The 23523-nt window shown below is 44.7% G+C and overlaps 1 protein-coding gene across 1 annotated transcript in view; it reads left to right on the plus strand.

The window, feature by feature from the left end:
• The window catches only part of ZNF804B (zinc finger protein 804B), a 295966-nt gene that overhangs the window by 216205 nt on the left and 56238 nt on the right, over positions 1-23523 (plus strand). The window lies entirely within an intron of this gene.

Here is a 23523-nt window from a genome sequence, read left to right on the forward strand (position 1 = left end):
CATATGAAAAAAACAGTGGTCCCCGCAAATCCATTGGCCCCCATATGAAAAAACACTGGTCCCCGCAGGTACCAAAAATAAAATACATGGGCCCTCACATGAAAAAAAGAGACCAGTGAATAACAGTTGATATGGTGGTGATGGCTTTAAACTAGTGTGGACATCTCTATATCTGGTGGCACACTGGGGAACAGCTCAAGGCACACTTGTATGCCAAGGCACAGTGGTTGAAAAACGTTGGGCTAAACAGTCAAGTTTTAGTGATATCTATGGTTGAACACAGGTGAATTAATAAGTTCCTCAGTTATTTATTTAACCATCAGTGTTGAAATTTGGATATGTGCTTTGACAAGAGAGGTTGGGAATGCCTGGTCTAAACTGTATAAGATAATAAATGTGGATAATGCATGTTCCCTGTATAAAACACATACCTTCTGCTGTGACCTGTTCTTTCCCAGGCCCGAGCTCTCAAGAGAAAATGGGTGTGTTACTGGATTTGTCCCCCCCACCCCCTGGATCTGCCACTGGAATGTGTGTGTGTGGGGGGTTTGCAATATATCATACATTATATAGCAATCTGGCTTTATTTGAGTTACAGTGTTCTGTTAGATGCACCACTGGAACTTTACATGAAATCAGCAGTAATCAAGTTTCAGTATACATGGAGAAGTCTGTGATGTTAGAGGTTGTAATAAATCAATGAATGCCTATCTGTATAATGTCTCAACCAGGTCAAGAAGGACTTTTAAGATTTTGTAATTATCTACAAATATTGGAAGTCAGGGCATATTAAATATGTTGCTGATGCTGATACTTTTGTTGCAAATGCCGAATTCACTATTATTGTATCTTTCTTTCCCCTACAATATTTATTTATTGAGATAATTTGGAAACATGAGAGATACAGAGGCGTCAGCAGGGGTGGGGGGGGGAGAGGTACTAATAACCCAAGCCTGGTAATAACCTAAACTGGTTTTGCAAAAGTAATAGTAGGGTAAGTGGCTCTTTCCATCTTGAGGCCATTTATTGGGAGTCATTGTCGTCGACATTGACACCAAAAAATTTGAAAACTCATGCTGACCTTGTCAAACATCATCTACCATTTTTCATGTCAACTTTTTAACCCTTTTTCACCCTGCCAAATCCACGTGCCTTTGTCAAAAACGGGGCCAAATTCAACAGGTTTTGGCCCGTATCTGACCATCTTAATTTTTAAAAAGTCAGATTAGGGAGATGAGGCGGGGAGTCCTGCCTCCTGGCACCATCCTCCCGCTGCTCACCTGGTTCCCAACACTGGGCAGGGTGAGAAGCAACAGCAGCAGCCAAATCTGACTGTCCAATTGGCCGCCGATTAAATAGGTATTGTCGGATCCATTCTGACAAATGCCTGTCGGAATGGATCCGACTTTAATTGAATATACCCCATAGAGGTATTTATTACTCCAAGAAAGTATGCACAAAATTATGCAATAGCCAATGGAATTCTACTATTTTTTTTTTAATTAATATATTTTATTCAATTTAACATTTAATATACAGTTTACAATGTTCAAGAGTATCAATAGAAACATATACATATACATAGTTCGAAATATTCAGCTTTACAGCTTTATATTTTGCATAGAACATTGTGACATTTTTCAGAACATTGGAATTTCTATTTTTAACTCAAAATTAGTTACAAATCTTAAAATTATGAAATGACATTAAAACAAGACAAACAAAAAAAAAATTAAATAAATAATAAATAAAAAAAAAAGTTAATAATTGCCCAGAAGATTTTATATATATATATTTATATAAATATATATAAAGAAGAAAAAAAAAAAACACAGTTAAGTGTTTCCCTTAACCCATCAATATTATTTTCAGAGGACATATATAATATTCAGAATACATACTGATCAAGTTTGGCACGTTTTTCCCCACCATGTAGTGATTGTGCATAAACAAACCAAGGGTTCCAAATCTGAATAAATTTTACAGATCTATTTTGTAAAAAATGCTGAAATCTTTTCCATTGAAGCAATAAACCATATCCTATTTGACAATGTCTGAGAAGAAGGGGTTCCAGGCATTTCTAATGTGATGCAATAAGACATCTTGCTGCACTTAATATCTGGTTTGCTAATTTTTCTGAAAGAGGATCTAGGTAAGTTATTGGATGTCCTAACAGGGAAGACCATGGATCCCTAATTACAGTAGTTAGCAAAACCTTACTCAATAGATTTGCTACTTTTGTCCAAAAATACTTTAGGACAAGTCCACCATTTGTGCAAGAAAGAGCCCAACTCGTCACAGCCTCTCCAGCATAAAGGTGAAGCAGAGCTATACATCCTATTTAGTCTAACTGGAACCAAGTACCAGCGATAATAAATCTTACATGCATTCTCCTTAACCAGAGTAGAGATAGAATTTTTAGATAATCTCTCACGGATTAGTGACCAAGACTCTTCATCCGGTTGATCTCCCAAATCTTCCTCCCATTGCCGTTCAAATTTGGAAGTGGGAGATTCGGATGAATGCAATAACAAATTATATATTGATGAGATCATTCCCTTCATAAGGGGTTCATCTAAACATATACGTTCTAATGGAGACTTTAGAATTTTGATGGGGAAGCAAAGGGTATCTACAAAATTCTTTATTTGTAGGAACATGAAAGCATTAATTTCTGGGAAAGAATATTTTTCTTTTAGATCTCCTAAACTCATACACTTTCCCTCTTGAAGAACATCTGCTGCAAAAATAATTCCTTTAGTAATCCACTTTGTTACTACCGCTGTTGCTCGTCCCTGTTTGAAAGATTTATTCTTCCATAGTGGAGTAAGGGGAGATGGTTTAGACAGTAATTTATATTTTCTGATCCCTTGTTTCCAAATTGAACAGGTAAAATTAATTACAGGGTTACTAGTAACCTCAAGAGGTCGACATATTGCTGGAAGCATTCATACAAGAGGGGGAATTCTACTATTAGTTATCTTCTTCAGTGTATAGCCTACCGACCCAATACTAAGCGCAAAACAGGCACAATTTCAGCTACATCCTACAAATGATGATGATGATAACAAAAACAATGTTAATAAAACTTAGTAATAATAATACTATTTCTATAGTATGTATCTCCTATAATTCATCAAACAAAGCCAGGAACCAGTGTTATCTGTATGGATGTACATGTATACATTGCGTTACTGCTGGGGTATGGTATATACAGGAGTATTGACATCTCTTTAGGGATTAACCAATGTCTCTGTTAGCTTCAGTAACAAGCTATTTGGCATCAAACGACCTAGAGTATCTCATTTTTCAAATCCTAATCTTTTTCCCGTTTTGTTTACCAACACGACATTCCGTAGGCTCAGGAACTTCATTGAGCTGATCTCCGTGTACTGCAGTAAGTGTGAAAGGAAAGCTAGTTATGTCTTCACGTCTAATTAAAGATGGCTCTATTCCCGCGTTCCATATTTACACTATAGTAGCTTTCTGCTGAGACGTACAGTCATGAAGCCAAGCTGCAGAATATATAATACAAGTGCTGTTATTGCAGGGTGTTCACAAAACTCAATGGCTCCCCAGCTCTTTGACAGCGGCAAGTCACTGGATTCTGATTTAAAAAATAGTATTTGGTTTCGAAATGTACATATGTTACTTACAGGAGGTCCGTATGATTCAGAGCCTCAGCTGGCATTGTTGGCACAGATGCAAGGTTGTATTTTTCTTCATAATGGGATACACAGTACATAGGCAACCACAGTATATTATAATCAATTTCCATTGCATGGCAATTTCACCTTCGCTTTAAACATAAAAGAAAACAAATTCTGTTACTTTATGTTGCCTGTTGCTTGGATATGTCTCCCTGGTTTTCTGCTGCCTTGGACATTATTTGTACTTAGGGTCCCGAGTGACCATAACAAAGTGAAGCACTTGCTCAGTATCAAGGAGTCTTCACTAAAATACAAGGCTGGGGTAATTTGTAAAGAGCCTGTCCCAGAATCTGGTGATTGCAGGCAGGCCCGGCGTGATTACGCTGCTGATGAAGGACTTTGATCCGAAACGCGCTTAGCGTGCTACCAAGTTTTACTAGGACCAGTGTATCGTGAAGGGCTGTGCGGCGTGGACCCGAAGGACTGTGGCTGTCTGTTTCCGGAAATGGGGAACCCAGGACCTGAGGACTCTAATACATCTGTCTGCTGTATTGCCCCAAGGATCACTTGTCTTGTGCTTTTACCAAAGTCACTTTATTGTAAGTGCAACTATTGTATAAAAAATTTTTTTATCCAATTGATCTGCACTATGTTTTGTTGTATTGTGTCTCCCCTGTTTCATCACTAGGGGAGAATCAGAGAACTCTACAACTTGGTACTATACTCTGTGAAACCAGTTAAACCAGTACCTTTATGAGCATAAGTATTGTTCATTATTTACATATTGTCACCTTGAGCGCTGTTTTTTCAAATTCACAACTTTCCTTTCCATATTGTCCTATTTTCAGTAGTTACAGGTGTTATTCTACTGTGTGAATTTGTATATAGCTGCACGAGGTACTTTATTGCGCACCATTTGGTTGAGACCTTCTTGTATTCTATATCTTGAACACTGACAGCGCAATTTGGCATCAGAGTCTGTCCCCGCCCCCAGACTGGACATCAGCGTCTCCTCTCTGGGTTTCTCCCGTAGAGGACTACAAGAAGAAGGTAAGTATGACCCTACCTCATGGGTTTTGCTATCTTTTAGGCATGCGTCATCTTCTTTAATATTACTAGAAAGATAGCATTGCAACACAGAAAGTAGCGGGGGTGAGGCACGGAGGATGGGTGCCTACACACCTGCTTGGAATTGCAGGAAAAAATAATATGTGGAAAACCCAACAGAATGGTAAGGGCAGAAGGGCAAACAGCAGCAGGGAAATAGGCCAACTTCCACAGCTGAAAAAAACTTGGCGGATATTTTGCAGATGTCTAATATTTACTGTGTTTTGGGTGTTTTTATCCCTGGCAGCCTAGTTCGGCATAAACCTTAAATATGCTGCTGATATCCTGCAAAGTAATTTTCATTTAGCAGTTTTATGGGCCTTTCTGTTCCGCCGCACAACTTTCTAATGAAAGTAACATTTTCACAAAACATAGGCCATTAATCTGTTGCAGCTGCTTTAAGTGAATATCAATAGGTGATAAAGACTATTTGCAAAGCTCTATGCCTCAGTATGGAATTTGCTACTGAACCTCATCCCTGGAGTCTAGACTATGGCCATGCAGACGCTACAAGCCAGAATCCAAATGAACAAGGGTAAAATGTTGTAGAATTACAACTAGTACAGTTAATGCAAGTGAAACATTGATTTCTAATATCTGTTAGCAGCGCATGATCTCCAGCAGCTGATTTATACGTAAAAATGAGTCAAGGGGTGAAATTTAATAGGATGAGAGATTCCGAAAGTGAGAGATTTGGTAAGAAATCTCCAGTTTTTTTTAAAGCGGCAATCATTTACACTGCAAAGTCAAAGTGGTTTTGCAGCATAAATGATTGCCGCTTAAAAAAAATAAAAAATTGAGATTTCGGTACTTGTGTATTTTGGCAGCGCCCATCGCATCGCATACCATAAGGCATGCGATGGTATGCGATGCAACGCGATATCGCGCGATACTGTACAATGTCATACAATTTTAAAATTGTATGACATTGTACATGGCATACAATGCCATACAATGCGATGCGATGCGATTAAACATTGTATAAGCACCCTAATGGGTGCTTACAATGTGAAATGCACCCCCACGCCACCCCCTCACTATCAACGTGAACCCGAAGCGTGGCGAGCGCAGCGAGCCCGCGAGGGGCGGCGGTACGCCTCCTCCGACCTTTTCATACCCCCACTATCCACGTCGGCGTGGAGTTGAGAATAGAAAGTGTGGCGAGCGCAGCGAGCCACCGAGCCCGAAGCGTGACGAGGGGACGCCGATACCTGTGAAGCCCGCGAGGGGACTCCGATACCTGTAAAGGTATCCGCGTCCCCTCGCCACACTTCGGGCTCGGTGGCTCGCTGCGCTCGCCACACTTTCTATTCTCAACTCCACACCGACGTGGATAGTGGGGGTATGATAAGGTCGGAGGACGCGTACCGCCAGCGCTCGCCACGCCATGCATTTAGCATTGTAAGCACCCATTAGGGTGCTTAAAAGCACCCTTTATGGTGCTTATACGATTTTTCATCTCATAGAGGGCAAAAATCGCATCACGTCGCATCGCATCGCATGCCATGCGATGCATGGCATGCGATGCGATGAAAACATTGCGCGATGCAAATGGGGGGCGCCGCTATAATACACAAGTACCGAGATTTCTTACCAAATGTCTCACTATGAATCTCTCATCCTATTAAATTCCCCCCCCACGTGTTCTTTCATTATCACTTTTAGTTTCCACCTGAAAAGAAGGATTACATTAGTGTCACTGACACGGATGTGTTAAAACATGTTACACGTGAATATATCAGTAATTGGTTCACACAAGAGAATACATGATGACATTGACATTTTTTAATTAAACTTTCTTACAATTTACCCAGATAATGAATCAAACAGTATGTAGCCTAACACTTGTGGCCAACGAGAAGTACTGCAGTTCCCAATTTGCAGTCTAATTGAAGTCTCAATAATAGTGTGGTTTCTTGTATGTAATAAGTAATACTGTACAGTATGTGCTTGAGTATAACAACAGCAACAGCTAAAGGCTAAGTATACTGAAGAATTTCTTAGCACCCTAGTCAAAACTTCATCCAACTGCCCCCTTCCCCACCTCCACCCAACCCCACACTGCCACCAATATTTACTTTCTGACACCTCATGTTTAAGTGTGGAGGTGGCATCTCAGAAGTTCCACAGCTGCCACCTGCATTAAGTACAACAAGGTTGTCTTCTCCATAGACATTCTTAGTTTTGTGATACACTAGGCAGACTTGGTGGGCCTTCCCCCTCCCCCTTAATCCCCGGGCCCTAGGCAGCTACCTAAAGATTTAAATGTAACAAAAACTTGATTACATAGAAAAATTTGGGAAATGTATGATCAATTCTGATCCATACCAAGGCACCTACAAACCCTTTAACTCAATTCCCTCTCATCGCTACCCTCCCTCCACCACTACTTTCTCCTTACCCCTCTCCCCAACACTTATTCCCTCCTATTGCCTCCATATTATTCTCTCTCGCTGTATTTTGTACATTGAGGTTTTTTTTCTTCAGTACAATTTAAAATATAGAGTATTCGTATTGCAATCCCATCCTATCCCCACAGGAAACGTTCACATTGTGCTATAAAGTCAAAAGCAAATACAGAGTATATCAGTGCACCGAATTCCCACTGCTGTGATCCGAAATCTCTATGAACACTCTTCTGGCTGTTTTAACCAGACGTTGACTATGTACATAATACACTAACTACAAACGGTCACATTCTCTGCATGGAAAGGTTTTTGTTGGGTTAAATAATTAGAAGCGTTGTGCCCCGAACACTCAAAGGATATTTTTTTTTCTGTAAGCTGTGACATAATTGTAGATAATTTCCCACGCACTCAGATTACTTATTGAACAACTCCCGTGGGTGAGACAAAAATACCGGCTGTACGGAGTGTAGTATTTATATATTTATTTGTGTTTCAGTTCAGTAGTACCTGCTTCAGCTGGCTCTTTTTGTTCCGCACTTTGAATATTTTCATCTGAGATAATCACAGCAGGATTTCCTTTTAGGGAAAAATACATTGAGCGGTGAGTCCTCGGAGACAGCAACGGAACAACAGTCTTTTTTTGTTTCAAATCTTTAACAACATTCGTCTTCTGGTTTTCTCCAGGTTTCATCAAAACCTGAAAATATAGGAAAGTCAAAGGACGGATCCTAATAGAAATAAATATACAGTATCTGTACATATTTCTTATGGCTGTATGGAGCCGTCTACAGATGGGAACAATTTTGTGTCTGCTGGTGGAAGGAGTTTGGTGGATTATTACTTCCTTTATCTCACAGGTTCTCAAACTTGGCATGAAATAATTAGCTCCACCTGTGGATCTTTTAAAATGTGTCCATGAGTAATGAATGCACCTGTGCACCTGCCAAGTGACCTGGAAAATGTGAACTGTGCGAGGACCGAGTTTGAGAACCCCTGCTTTATCTAGCGCAGTATATCTATATATAAGAGACTAACTGCTCCTCACATCTTTGAGGTGAAGTACTGCAAGTGACCACTAGAGGCTACTCAAGGGGCCAAATTACCCCTTGACTGAAAGTGAAAGCACATTTTGCAGGGACACTGATTTGTTTCACGCTTGCTGGATATGGAGCGATGGAGCCGTGAAGACAGATTGGAGGTAGAAGCAGATAGGGACTGGGAGTGGGGTGGAGATATTGTGGGATAAAAACTGTCACAGCTCAAAGTGAAAGTAAAAACTGTCACAACTCAGCACTGTATCCTTCCATTGATACTGTTTAAAAGTGTAAAAACGGTTACACTCCTCAAATTGGATTAAATGGGATTGTTTCAGCAAGTAGCAATTTAACAATTCAGACCAACTCGTAAGGGGCTGAATTCATCCCCATTCCGATGGCGGGGGGCCCTTTATAGAATCCTAAGTGAATGAAACCAGCTGGGCATGGAAACACCTACACACTGCTATAGAGGACAATACAACATAGGACAAAGCTTCTGAACATAGCAAGAAAGAGACTATTAAGTATGCGAAAATAAATTGCATTCATTTACTGAAACACTATTTCACTTCCCATTCCACAGTGCCCTAATCTTCAATATTTAGTTTCATTCCACAGCTAAGCCAATAGCATTCCAGTAAATTGGGCATAAGCGTAGGATTTTCCTTCTCGCTTCCCCGCCATAGGATTATTTGTTGTGAGACGACCTTGCATGTAGGGCAGATCATTTCCCACCCTATCCAGTAATGAAGCCTCGTTGTGTCACAGTGCAGTGGAAGAGGAGCAGTTATCGCACAGTGCGGATAATTTAGGAAGAATGTGTCAGAATCTGATAGTGTGTCACCTACTGCGGCTTACTGTCCTATTATTGTAAAGACGCTGCTGCTGCTTAAACTATGTTTTGTAGGGATGAAAAATGAATTGGAAAAAGCCTGTTGTCTGGCATATCTTCCAACCACTATTTAAATATTGCAGTGTACTCAGAATTCTGTTCTTTGCCGACCAGGGTTCATGTGATGTATGCAAGTAGAATAGACATAGGCGTGTGCAGCCCATTTTCTTAGAGGGTGCACTATTGGAGGGGCATGTCCATCACCGCCTACTGGGTGTGCCCATCATGCCTAATAGGGCATCTCCATCATAGACTACTGGGCGTGTCCATCACAGCCTACTGGGAATCAATGCAAACTAAATAGAAAAATAGAAGGTGACTTATTTATGTATATGTTCTTCAGAATTAATCACCCCACCCCCATCCCCATTTACACATAATGCCACACACAGTAATGCCCATTACACATAATGCAACACACCATAATGCCCATCACACATTATGCCACACACACAGTAATGTCCATTCCACATAATGCCACACCATATGATGACCATCACACATAATGCCACACACAGTAATGCCCATTCCACATAATGCCACACACCATAATGCCCATTGCCCATTATGCCAGGGCTTGCCAAATTTTTGTAAAATAGGAACAATGGTGACCTGCACCGTAATGCCTATTACATGTCACACACCCATTACATAGTATACCACATGCCATAATGCTCAACACACGTTATGCCACACACCATAATGCCCAATACATGTTATACTAAACACTGTAATGCCCATTGCATATTATGCCACACACTGTAATGCCCATTACACATTATGCCACACACCGTAATGCCCATTACACATTACACAGCTCGTAGTGACCCATATTCGCATTACACAGCACATAGGCCCTTATTCTGGTTGGTGCGGCCGGAGCCGCATATGCGGCTCCGACCGTGCAGGCGAATCCCCGCCTTCCATACGGATCGCCACGGCCGTCCGTACGCGGATATGTGGCGATCCGCATGAAATTGGACGGGGATACGCCTCCTCCATGGTGGGAGCAGCCCCTGCATTCGATGGTCGCCGAACATCGAATGCAGGGCCGCACGCTCCACCAGGTCCCGCAACACAAGACCACACGGACACTTGTCCGTGTGAAATCATGTATGGGGGCGGGCAGCTGACATCCGGCGATGTCAGATGCCCGCCCCGTACCAACGCGTCACGGCCTCATTACCATGCATACGCCCCGCGTTTGCATGGGAACGCCCATGAAACGCGGGGCGTATGCATAGGGTAATGAGGATAAGTAGCCCCTCACGCCCCTCTACGCCCCCTGTGCGGCATATAGAGAATCCTTGCGGCGAAATCGCCTGCACATGCGCAGAGTGACCTCTGCACATGCGCAGAAGATAAACATCGGCGGCCCGTACGCAAGCGGGAATATCCGCACCAACCAGAATAAGGGCCATAGTGACCCATATTTACATTACACAGCACATAGTGACCCATAGTCACATTACGCAGCCGTAGTGAGCCATATTCACATTACACAGCACGTAGTGACCCATATTCACATTACACAGCACGTAGTGACCCATATTCACATTACACAGCATGTAGTGACCCATATTCACCTTACACAGCACATAGTGACCCATATTCACCTTACACAGCATGTAGTGACCCATGTTCACCTTACACAGCACATAGTGACCCATAGTCACATTACACAGCACGTAGTGACCCATAATTACATTACACAGCACGTAGTGACCCATATTCACATTACACAGCCTGTAGTGACCCATAGTCACATTACGCAGTACGTAGTGACCCATATTCACATTACACAGCACGTAGTGACCCATAGTCACATTACACAGCCTGTAGTGACCCATAGTCACATTACGCAGTACGTAGTGACCCATATTCACATTACACAGCACGTAGTGACCCATAGTCACATTACACAGCATGCAGTGACCCATAGTCACATTACACAGCATGTAGTGACCCATATTCACATTACACAGCACATAGTGACCCATATTCACATTACACAGCATGTAGTGACCCATAGTCACATTACACAGCATGCAGTGACCCATATTCACATTACACAGCACATAGTGACCCATATTCACATTACACAGCATGTAGTGACCCATAGTCACATTACGCAGCACGTAGTGACCCATAGTCACATTACACAGCATGTAGTGACCCATAGTCACATTACACAGCACATAGTAACCCATGTTCACCTTACGCAGCATGTAGTGACCCATATTCACCTTACACAGCACGTAGTGACCCATATTTACATTACACAGCATGTAGTGACCCATGTTCACGTTACACAGCATGTAGTGACCCATATTCACCTTACACAGCACATAGTGACCCATATTTACATTACACAGCACGTAGTGACCCATATTCACCTTACACAGCACGTAGTGACCCATATTCACATTATACAGCGCATACTGACCCCTATTCACATTACACAGGGGGTGGACAGGTGGTGGCCGCTCGCTAAGCATCAAAAGAAGACTGCTGAATCAGGCCCCATGTTCCCCACACTTACTACACTCTCACACACAGCCGACTCCCTAACAATGTATATAACACACACACACACACACTTACTCACTGGTCCCCAGTCCCTGCACACATTACCTTCAGCCAGGAGCCAGCCTGCCAGTAGGCAGGGCTGCAGTGGCACTAGTCCACCCGGGCACAGAAAAAGTCAGGCGCCTAATTACAGACCCCAGGGACCATGCCCCTTTTTAAAAACTCGTGCTGAAGGAGCCCAGGCCAGCACAGGTACTGGTAACCGGTCGGGGAAGGGGGCACTTCCGCTGCAGTTCATTACGAGGTACTGCAATCGTGTGCATTCCTATGATAATTGTCCCATATATGCAATTTTCATGTTCAGCTGCTAAGAGTTGGAGTTAGGGGAGTATTGAGTTGGGATCAGTGTCAGACTGGGCCAATGGGGAAAAGTAGTGGGAGTAAACCTTACTTAAGGGGTGGGGCCAGCACCCATAGATAATGTGGTCAGCCAACACACAAGCTTGGCTAACCATCAGAGCAGTTGCAGAGCTTGTGGGTGGTAAGTCCAGGTGCAAGTCCTCCACCTCAACCCAAGTTCACAATATGCAACACGGAAGTGGGTGACAGGGAGAGGCAGAGGGTGACAGAGAGAGACAGGGGGAGGCAGAGCGTGACAGGGAAAAACAGTGGTGACAGGAAGAGGGTAGCAGTGGGCCCCCTTGTCCTCAGGGGCCCTTGTGCACTGCATCTGCTTCACCAATAGTAGTTCCGCCTCTGCATGGTCTGGGTCCCTCGATAGATTTAGTAAATATCTATATATATATATAATATAATTGTTAACCAATTAGGACAGAACCATTGATGATTTGTTGCCCCGCATGCACAGATTATGGGAAATGTGACCTTGCATGTGCAATACAGCAAAGCAATGGGAATTTTGATATTGTTCCTCCCCTATGGATTGTAAAACATTCGCGGTTGCTAACCATTAATGACCGATGGCCAACAATAGCAGAATACTAAACACTGTAATGCCCATTACACATTATGCCACACACCGTAATGCCCATTACACATTATGTCACACACTGCGATGATGCGCATTACACATGTCAAAGCAGACCACTAAATGAATACTGGAGGACAGACTCTGTTTAATGTGTCTAACGTCCCACAGACCTATTAAGTTAGAAGGCCCATGATAGAGCTGAGCCTGTCCCCAGGTCTCATTCACATTTATATGCACTCCCACCCCCCACCCCCCCCCCCCACCCCCGTCTCTAATTGGTAGGTATTTCTTAAAGGCTACCTTAACTTTTGTGTATGTCATTATTGGGCAGACAAATATTGTATCTATTCGGCAGGATTTTTCATGTGCACATGCTTCACAGGAATAAAGATAATGACATAAATACAAAGCATCAATTTAACCAAAAAGAAAAAACATTTTCCAAAGGTTCATCAAAGGAAACCATTTTATTGTAAAAGAACAAAGGAGCCAGGAGCCCAAATATCAACAGTGAATAACTGAAATGAAAGATGCTGCACTGTATATCCTAATAGCGGTACATTACAATCTCAGCAGCTACCTGCATTAACCTGCAACATGCTGCGAAACTAGGAATGCTGTGTTTACTTGTTGGTTTGACTTTGAATGATTGTCCATTGCCATCTGCATAGCTGAGAAGAGTTTACACTGAATCCTTTTCTATCTTGTTATTTATAGAGAATAATACATATTTGCGGGGTTACTGCATTGGTGGTCATTTAACGCCTGAACAATATGCGTAGGCCCTTTTTAATATGAATTTCTCTAAAACCCTGACAACTATTATTGCTGCATATTGCAGGGATTTTAAAAATGTGGGCTGTTTATCATTCGGCTCGTCCTTGTGAACACTAAAGGTGTTTACACACTGTACAATTTTTTTGACCAGTTTGTTCGAAAGACATTGATGACCAATCTTCTTAAATCCGGTGTCCTGGACGAAAGATGTTGAAGAAAGACGAACAATCTAGTTACAGTTCATAGGTTTTTTTTTAAAGATATCCAAATTGAGCTGCATGCACAGTTGACGAACAACCTTGATGAACAACTGGCCATTCATCGAATAAACACTGAAAGATATTTTGACCAATATCGTTCAGAAGTGCCAAAATGAACGAAAATGGTCATTGTACAGTGTGTATGCACCTTTAGAGGGGTATTCAATGCCAGACGATATTTCCAATTGACCGAAAAAACTGCCTTTTTTCGACAAGAAAAGGTCAAGTTTACATTTAACGTATTCAAGGTAATTTCCAATCTTCTGACTTTCGGAAATATTCAGATAGTTGGAAAAGACGTGGATCAATGAATCCGCATTTTTTTAAACGGGAATTGATGCTAATTCGGAAGTTTAGCGTCCGTTTACGAGACCTGGCTGGGATTGAATAGGCCCTGGCCGATCTTACAATTATCGAAATATTGGCCAACATTGAATACCCCCTAAAAAGTAAGCAACATATTTCTTAATGAGCAGGCGCAACCTTCTTTAGGGACATGTTTATAAAAAAAATATACAGAATGAGTGATTTACCTGCAAAATTAACCCTCTGAGTACCAACATCGATGTGAGTGATCCTCAAAATATCTGCTAAAAATGCCAGCGTCGCTCACGGTGACTGTTCTTTTAATATATATATAAATACAAATAGAGCCAAGTCAATTGATTGAAGTTTAGTTAAATACTGCACCAAAAAAAAAAAAAAAAACCAGTTACTGCGAGCGGCGCTGGAATTTTTTACAGATATTTTGAGGATCTCTCGCAGCAACGTTCTCATTTAAAGGGTTAATAAAAAAAGAAAAGGTTTGCTTGGCATTTTTCACACCTATTTTGACAAATTCCCTTGGCACTCAAAGGGTTAAATATCCTCGGGATATCCAATATCTGCTGCAATACCTCTATGGGCAACTATAACGCAGAACCCAACAGAAAGAGATACTGCGAATACATCCCCAAATCATCCTCTGCGGCCGCGTACGCGCAGAACGTACGGAGGACTCAACCAGGAAGCAGAGTATAATAATTTGTCATGTCCATATAAAAAATGCAGATTGTAATAGTAAGTTTTATTTATATAGCGCACTTTCTCCAACAGGACTCAAGGCGCTTTACAGACATTAAAAATTATGCAGATACTGTAATACAAAGGGCTATCAGAACGAGCAACAATGGCAGTACAGATATACATCACACACACAGATATGCTCTAGACGCATTCTAATGAGGGACACGGACATGGGGAACATATAATTACTGAGCTGTGCAGCACCCAGGCAGCCATTCAGCGGCGCCACATGGTGATTGCACCAGCCAGATAGGTAGACAAGTAAAACAGTACAGATATAGGACGCGTACAGATATTTACTAGATGTACTCTATTGAGCGACACGAACATGGGGAACATATATTTACTAGGTTGTGCATAGTATAGGTGTAGCATGCGGTGCGGGGTAACAGGAAGAAAATGTAAGAGAATAATACAGTGGCATAAAAGGCAGTAAGTGGTAAGTTCAATAAAAAGTAGTGGAATTAGATTTTGAATGTTTCAGGGAGCAGCATATGATATTTGTAGCAATAATGGAGCAAGGTGGTTTAGACGCGTGCGTGGATAATAATGGGTAGTATTCAATGCAGCCAGCGAGGGGGTTAAACAGCGAGGATTGCAGAAAACCAGCGATCCTCGCTGTTTAACCCCCTTGCCAGCCACTCGCCCTCAACGTTCTGGGGAAATCTTCGTCATCACAGGACGGCGAGAATTCCCCAGAACAGCGAGACCCGCGGCTAATGCCGAAAAACCGCTGTACTGTATTTAGCCGCGAGTCTTGCTGCTTCTAGAGACGCATAAACCAATTCCCCCTCGCTCAAAAAATGGAGCGAGGGGGAATTGGCGTATAAGGGGGGTGCATTGAATACTGACAGGGTGAGTGGTGACAGCGAGCAGGAAGCCCTGCTCGCTGTTGCCGCTCACCCATGGCATTGAATACACCCCATAGTCAGAAGGGTATCCAGAGTAAGTAGGTAGATGAATAGGGTCCGTAGCAGAAGAGTTGGCTGATTAATTATACCCCTTTTACACTGCCGCAAAAACCCTGGGTCTTCGGCGGGTCACACCCGGGTCAGCGGCGGTGTTAATGGGACACACCGTGTCCCTTTACACGGGTCTTCTACCCAGAACACGCTAGGACCTGGGTAGAGGGCGGTGTAAATGGGTACACCGGGTCATCCGACCCGGCTCCCATTTACATCAATGGGGGACGTACAACCTGCGGACAGCAGCGGGGGGGGGGGGGTGTGCACAGACAGCCTGTACTGCTGTCTGCTTCACTCTGCAGACAGCAGCAGTGGCAGCTGAGGAGGTGAATGGATGCCTGTGTGCGCCATCCATTCACCTCCCGGACAAGGGCTGGGGGGTGAACGGTGGCTGGGGGCAGCCCAGCAGATTACCTTAGTGCTGGGCTTGCCCCCAGCGCAGAACTCCGGGTCCCAGCCGCGGCGATCGACGCTTGTAGGCTCCAAGCGGCCGGGAGGGATGAGGCGGTGGTGTAAATGGGAGAAAATGCAGGGTCGCACCCGGCTTGAAGCGGGGATCAAAAACCTGGGTGCGACCCGGCGTTTTTGGTATAAAAGGGGTATTAGTCTTCTTTGTTCTCCTTATGTTTTCCTTCTGTTTAACTCCTGTGTAACTAATAAAGCGGTCCCTGAGTGTAGACTGAACTACACAAAACTAGATTATATACCACAAGGTGCAGTGTCCTCAGCAGCACAATATGGTCATGTGCCATCCCTGTCCTATTGATTGGGGTTGCGTCTGTATACCATATCGCCTACAAATACTGTCTAAGAAATATAAAAGGCATTAATTCCGAAAGCACAAGTTGATGGTTTATTCGTCAAACTTTTGTGCAGAAATGAATCCTGGGTGAGGCTTTGATATTGTTCCTAACTCAAAGGGATAAAATGCTGTGTAGTGTACAAAGGACTTTAGCAAAGACGAGGAAAAAATTGCTATAATATGTATAATCATTCTGCAATTTTATGTACTAACACTAGACTGAGTTGGGTCTGCTAATGGGTAGAAACTGGTGTTTTCAGTTCATAGGAAACATCGTTTCTGCCTTTATAGCAATCTACTTAAACTGTTTCATTAAAAAAAGTCCTGCTGCTCAAATTCTGTACAACATATGTTACAAAAATAAATCCCGCATCAGTGGTCATACGGTTACTTTATACAGCGGTGTACAGAGTTTTAAGGGTTAGGATACAGATGCTACAATGAAGATTCGTTTGTTTATAACCTTTCCCCCAAGATTTTATGACACTGTTTACTTCTATATATTTTAAGAAGAAAAAAAAAATCTATAAAGATGAAGCCAATCCTGGGGCATTTTTTCCATCCCGTGATTACCAGGGTCCCAGGATTGGCTTGCCTAATAATAAAAAATGCCCCGGTCACCCTGCATATTTACTTACATGGGTGGATGCGGCCAGAAGCGGTGCGGTGGCAGCCAGGAGTACTGTTGGTGAAGTACTGCAACTGACCACTAGAGACCACTGGCCAGACCATATTACTTCTTTGTGTGCTAAAAGATGTCACAATAGAAAGTGAAAGCAATTTATGCAAGATCTGTTTCAAACTTGCTGATATGGAGAGAGGGAGCTGTGAAGGCAGAGATTAAGTTAGGGGCAGATCTAGGCTCAAAGGGAAAGTAAAAACTGTCACAGCACAAAGTGAAAGTACATTGCAGAAGCTGTGATTTTGATGGGCTTGTAACTTGTCACAAATAGTGTGGCCAATCCCGGGATCGGGATCGGCGGGATCCCGGGATTTGGCCTAAAAAAGTCAGGGATTTCAATCCCGGGATTGGAGAATCCAATCCCGGGATTTCGGGATTAGACTGCGCATGCGCAGTCTAATGCCGGGCAGCGTCTGAGCACTCGCTCAGACGCTGCCCGGCTGTACCCGTAATCTGACCCGGCGTGCGGCCTGCGTAGCGTGACAGTAGAGGTCACGCTGCGCAGGCCACACGTCACCAGTGACCGCCTGCCCGCCTCTTCTCCGCCGCCCGCCAGCATGCCGGCCTGACTCCGCCCGCCTGCCCGCCTCTGACCTGCCCGCCTCTTCTCCACCGCCCGCCTGCCTGCCTGCCTCCGCCCGCCTGCTGTCTTCTATGGAGGTGCACTTGCCGGGAGGCACCGTGCACCTCCAAACCCACTCCCGGCCGCCCGCCCGCACCCTAATGTAAGTAGATGTGCGGGTCGGCCGGGGTGGGTCCTATGCTAAAAATATTTTTTTTTGGTGGGGATGCCAATCCCGGCATCCCTAGTCACAAAATACTAGCTTGGGGGCATTTTCCAGGGGCATACGGTATGTATGATACAATAGAAGATGCATTCTGTTGCAGGCAAGTATAATGACAAAGAACAAATAAAGCAGGACACACACAAATCTGTATCATATGCGGCACAAATGGCCAGCATGAGACTAGTCGCACCATATACATTCCCCCTGTGGCAAATAATAATTGACAATGCCTCGCCATGTCACCTGTGTCAGTGGTAGTTTCTGCTTCACTGGATTCCTCTTGTGCTTCTGGAAACTGTTTCTTTTTGATCATTTATATTTCACCTTAGCTTGGTTTCTAAACACCAATTGTATGCTGCCTGCCCTGACCTTTATAAAAGTCTCTGACTTTGCACTTTGTATTAACCCTACAGTAAAGTGGAATTGTTTTCATCTATTATGTTGTGCCAGTTTACACAGGTATTTGTGATATTTATTTCCTTGTCTAAGGTATTATTATTAGTTATTTAGCTACTAGCCCACTAGGGGATTCTGTACCGCTGTGGGTCAGTCCAACCCTTTTCACGTATAAAGCCTAAAGGTCCCCATACACTGGCTCCGATTTGTCCTAAGGACTCGGGAGGCTCACATGCGATCTGGCACTTGATGTGCCATTTTTACTTGTAATAAATTGCATGTGATTTAATGCATGTTGTTCTCCTGGGAAGCTGTTGCGGTGACGGGGGGACGGGGAGCGAGGTCCGGCCAGCTGGTGGTGGTGGCGGGGGGCGGGCAGCGGGGTCCGTCCTAGTGGCCTGCCCCCCCGGCACCACCACCAGCTGACCGGACCCCACAGCCCATCCCCCACTGCACAGGAAGGAGGTCCCAGGTCAGGTGGCCAGATGGCCAGCAGGGTCCGACCACCTGCTCGGGTCTGATTTGTCGCAATAAGCCGAAATCGTCCGAAATTGGCTCGGTGTATGGGCACCTAAAGATTGTTGGGGAAAGTCTTGCCTAGGGCATCATATTGGTTAGGGTCAGCACTTCTGTGCACAAACATAAAAACTCTTATAGCACACACATTGCACTCTATGGGTAATATTCAATGCGGCCGGCGAGGGGGTTAAACAGCGAGGATTGCAGAAAACCAGCGATCCTCGCTGTTTAACCCCCTCGCCAGCCACTCGCCCTATTCAATGTTCTGGGGAAATCCTCGCTGTCACAAGACGACGAGAATTCCCCAAAACAGCGAGACCTGCGGCTAATGCAGGAAACTCGCTGTATTTAGCCGCGAGTCTCGCTGCTTCTGGAGCCGCATACGCCAATTCTCCCTTGCTCAAAAAAACGAGCGAGGGGGAATTGGCGTATGAGGGGATGCGTTGAATACTGACAGGGTGAGTGGTTACAGCGAGCAGGAAGCCCTGCTCGTTGTCGCCACTCGCCCACGGCATTGAATACACCCCAATGTATGCACAAAGGTGCAATAAAAAAACATGCTAATACTCCCGGGGAGCTGAAGGCGGGGGACAGGAGCATTTTTAAAAAAACACATTCAAAAGAAATGGATGGCCGCTGATTAGCTAAGAGACCTCTCTCTCTCAGCCCAATCCGTCGGATGAAATGGGGCCTTTAGAGGTAAATTTACTAAACCTTCTAAAAATGGAAAAGAGGTCATGTTGCCCAAATCAACCAATCAGATTCTGTTCACCATCTTTCTATTGCATCCAAGAAAATGTTAGACAGGATCTGATTGGTTGCTATGGGGCAACATGACCTTTTTTTCATTTCTAAAAGCTTTATTAAATTTACCCCTTAGTCTTTGCGCATTCGAACGCCAGGGGAAGGGCTGATACCAGCACTGGCATAAAGTTGCAGATGTCGCTAAGGCAAAATACACTAAAGTGTTTGACTTTAGGCCCTGTGGGGTTTATTTAATAAAAGGGAGTTCCACGTAGGACGTTGCCATGGGCAACCAATCAGAATGTACTTATTTATTTAGCACCTTCTAGAAGATAATCAAAATAATTTGATCGGTTGCTATGGGCAACATACCGTATAAAATAGAACTCTCATCTTAGTAAATAGACCACTGCGAGCGTCATTATGCAATATTAATGCTTTGTACTAGTGTGGCCAATCCCGGGATCGGGATCGGCGCGATCCCGGGATTTGGCCTAAAAATGTCCGGGATTTCAATCCCGGGATTGGAGAATCCAATCCCGGGATTTCGGGATTAGACTGCACATGCGCATTCTAATGCCGGGCAGCATCTGAGCACTCGCTCAGACGCTGCCCGGCTGTTCCCGTAAACTGACCCGGCGTGCGGCCTGCGTAGCGTGACAGTAGAGGTCACGCTGCGCAGGCCACACGTCACCAGTGACCGCCCGCCCGCCTACCTGCCGGCCTGCTCCGCCTGCCTGCCTCTTCTCCGCCGCCCGCCTGCATGCCAGCCTGCCTCCGCCCGCCCACCTGCCTGCTGTCTTCGATGGAGGTGCACTTGCCGGGAGGCACCGTGCACCTCCAAACCCACTCCCGGCCGCCCGCCCGCTCCCTTATGTAAGTAGATGTGCGGGTCGGCCGGGGTGGGTCCAATGCTAATAATGGGCTTTTTGGTTTGGATGCCAATCCCGGGATCCCGGGAATCCCGGGATTGAGCATTTTTCAATCCCGGATCCCGGGATTGAAAAAATGCCCCAGGATTGGCATCCCTACTTTGTACTGTGCAATTCTATTTATGCCATGTTTTTCCTGTGAGCAGCATTTATCTCGTTGCTGCTACCGTGGAATTAACTGGGTGGGGAAGAGGCGCAAATGTCTAGCTGCATTAATCAAATGAATTAAAATCCCGGATCATGTATGAAAGAGGGGGCATGCTCGAGCAATTAGATTGCAATCATATTGTTAGAGAAACATTAGCAACGCTGCGAATTATAACGCTATGATGAAGGCCAAGTTGTTAGCTTGGGCCAAATGACTGAAAGGCAGAAGTCACCTTTCTGTTTATTGTGCCACTAATTAAATTGTCAAATAGCACATTCAATTGAAAACTAAATTAGCAAAGACTAATTAGCATGTGTAATTCAATTCTCGTCCTCGTCTACGTGGGCCACATCCTAGAATTTTGATAGCGCCGTTCCAAAATGATCTGAAATAAACAGATCTGCAGTATCGGATCGTTAAGGATTAGTTGATTTAGGGTCTGATTCGGAATGGGTCGCAAAAGCAAAATCTTTCTCTAATAGACGACACCGTGCTGCAGTGCAGGTGGGGCTGATGTGACGGGTGCAGAGAAAGTTAGATTTGGGTGAGTTATTTTGTTTCTGTGCAGGGTAAATACCGGCTGCTTTATTTTTACACTGCAATTTTGATTTGTGTAACAGTTGTGTCCGGTTGGAGTAATGACAGAGCTATGCATTTGTCTTTTGCATACTTGCTGATTTTTTTTTCTTACTGAGACTACTGAAGGGGCACACGATTTGTATAGTTGGTCCCCACCCCTGGTGCAGCAAAATGCTGCAAATCGTGGGTCTAAGAAGAGACAGAGGGGTTAGAAAGAGGTGATTCTTATAGAATCACATTATATTATTATATTGACCCTGTCCCATCACCATGAACACCATCATGTACACATAAGGTAGGAAGCCTGCGTGTTGCAGGTAGACCAAACAAGCTCTTCCAGGTTTGACCAGGGATGCCACTAGGAATTTAATGACTCGGGACTGATTTCCAGTGCCGCCCCCCCCCCCCCCCCACTCACTTCACTTAACACCCGGCTCCTGCTCCCTCATCCCCTCTTCCTCTTTGCTGTCTGCACTCAGTGCGCTGAATGAAGCAGGTCCCGGAACGCAGGCTTCATCAACTCAGGACACCGGTGGCCAATTAAAATGTAGCACCGGCTGGTGAGCCAATCAGAGCTTGTGTACCGGCAGCCCTCTGATTGGCTAAAGGTACACAAGCTCTGATTGTCGGTGCAGCATTTTAATTGGCTGCCGGCGCCCTTAGGTGAAGGAGGCTGTTCTCTGGGACCTGGTTCGTTCAGCGTACTGAGCACAGAGCAGGCAGTGCAGCGGGATGGGGATATACCTCCAGGCATTGTGCCGCTGAACATAGAAGTTAAATTCTGCAAATTTGCATTATTTTGCCCTCTCCCGTTCTCGTATATCCACGAATCATGGTCTTTATCACGATGGAGGTGGGGATTAAAGACATGACAACTAAGTCACACACGCTCTCCGAAGTGGCCATCAGCATCTCCGCTCTGCGTTTCTCTCAAAGAGGTGACTCAGAAGTAGGCAAGCACGCCATGGACATAGCCTTAAGAATCCCTGTTATACTGTAACATTCTCCGCTAATCATAAATGAATTACAGTACCGTATAAATAACATTGTTGATGCTTCCAGTAATTGTTATTTTCTCAGTGTGGGGTGGAATAACAAAGTGACCTGTACAGTATAGAGGAGTAAGATCCTGGTGGTATGTAGGCTGTTCATTTAAATGGATCAAGGCTGAATTTAAAGTTGCGAGTGTGCACCAGTTCAAGGGCATTCCATTGCCGAAGTGCTGTAATACGTTCATTAGCCTGCGGTCCTCGGGAAGAATGTCCTGCAGCGTCTGCAGAGTCCTTTGTTGTTGCTGATGTTGTGCTCTTTACAAAGCTTACTAAAATGGTGTGTTGTTTAATAATGACTCCAATAGATCCTATAGTGTATTAGAGATGTGCAGGCTCTGATTTACTCTGATTTCAAAGCAGGATCTTATTGGCTATCGCAAATCACATGACAGTTGTTGACAGTTGATAGCCAATCTGCTTTGAAATCAGAGTAAATTAGAGTAAATCAGAGCCTGCACATCTCCAGCGGCGTAACTATAGCACCGCAGCCCCCGCCACCGCAGAGGGGGGGGGGGCGCTGTGCATTTGGGGGCGCCGGGGGCTGCAGTGCTATAGTTAAACCCCCCCTCAATCCCCCGCAGACTTACCTATCGCGCTGGTCCCGGCGGCTCCGTTCTTCTGCCGAGGACCACCACAAAATGGCCTCCCCCATATAGCACACATTTCTCTGAAACTGTCTGCTGTATGGGGGCGGCCATTTTCTGGTGGTCCTCAGCAGAAGAACGGAGCCGCCGGGACCAGCGCGATAGGTAAGGCTGTGGGGGATTAAGGGGGGGTTTGCATGGGCGGCGGGGTAGGGGTGCTTGGCGGGGCGGTGACAGGGGGGGGCGCCCCCCCTAACGGCGGGGGGGCGCCCAAAACATAGCTACGCCACTGCACATCTCTATATTGTATATAGGGCCTGATAAACTTCCACTTGTTAAGCAGTGGTTGTTCGCTGCTTAGTGAGATGCTCAACGTCTCTCGCCCCACCCCATGCTGTCAGTGCTGCCCGCATCCCCTCAGTAACATGTGAGAGGATATGTCTGAGAAAAAGTCCCTTCACATGTGGCTGAAGGGGAAAGAAATCATTTGATGGTCATTGGCCGCATGGGGCGCCGTGCCTGACACCACATGACTGCACGGCTTGGCCACTGCTCTTACTTCCTCTGCTATAGCTACCGTAGGCCCGGGCGCCAGCTCCCCCGTGTCACGGGGAGC

The sequence above is a fragment of the Crinia signifera genome, chromosome 5, assembly GCF_055691185.1.
Source record: "Crinia signifera chromosome 5, ASM5569118v1, whole genome shotgun sequence".
Lineage (NCBI taxonomy): Eukaryota > Metazoa > Chordata > Amphibia > Anura > Myobatrachidae > Crinia > Crinia signifera.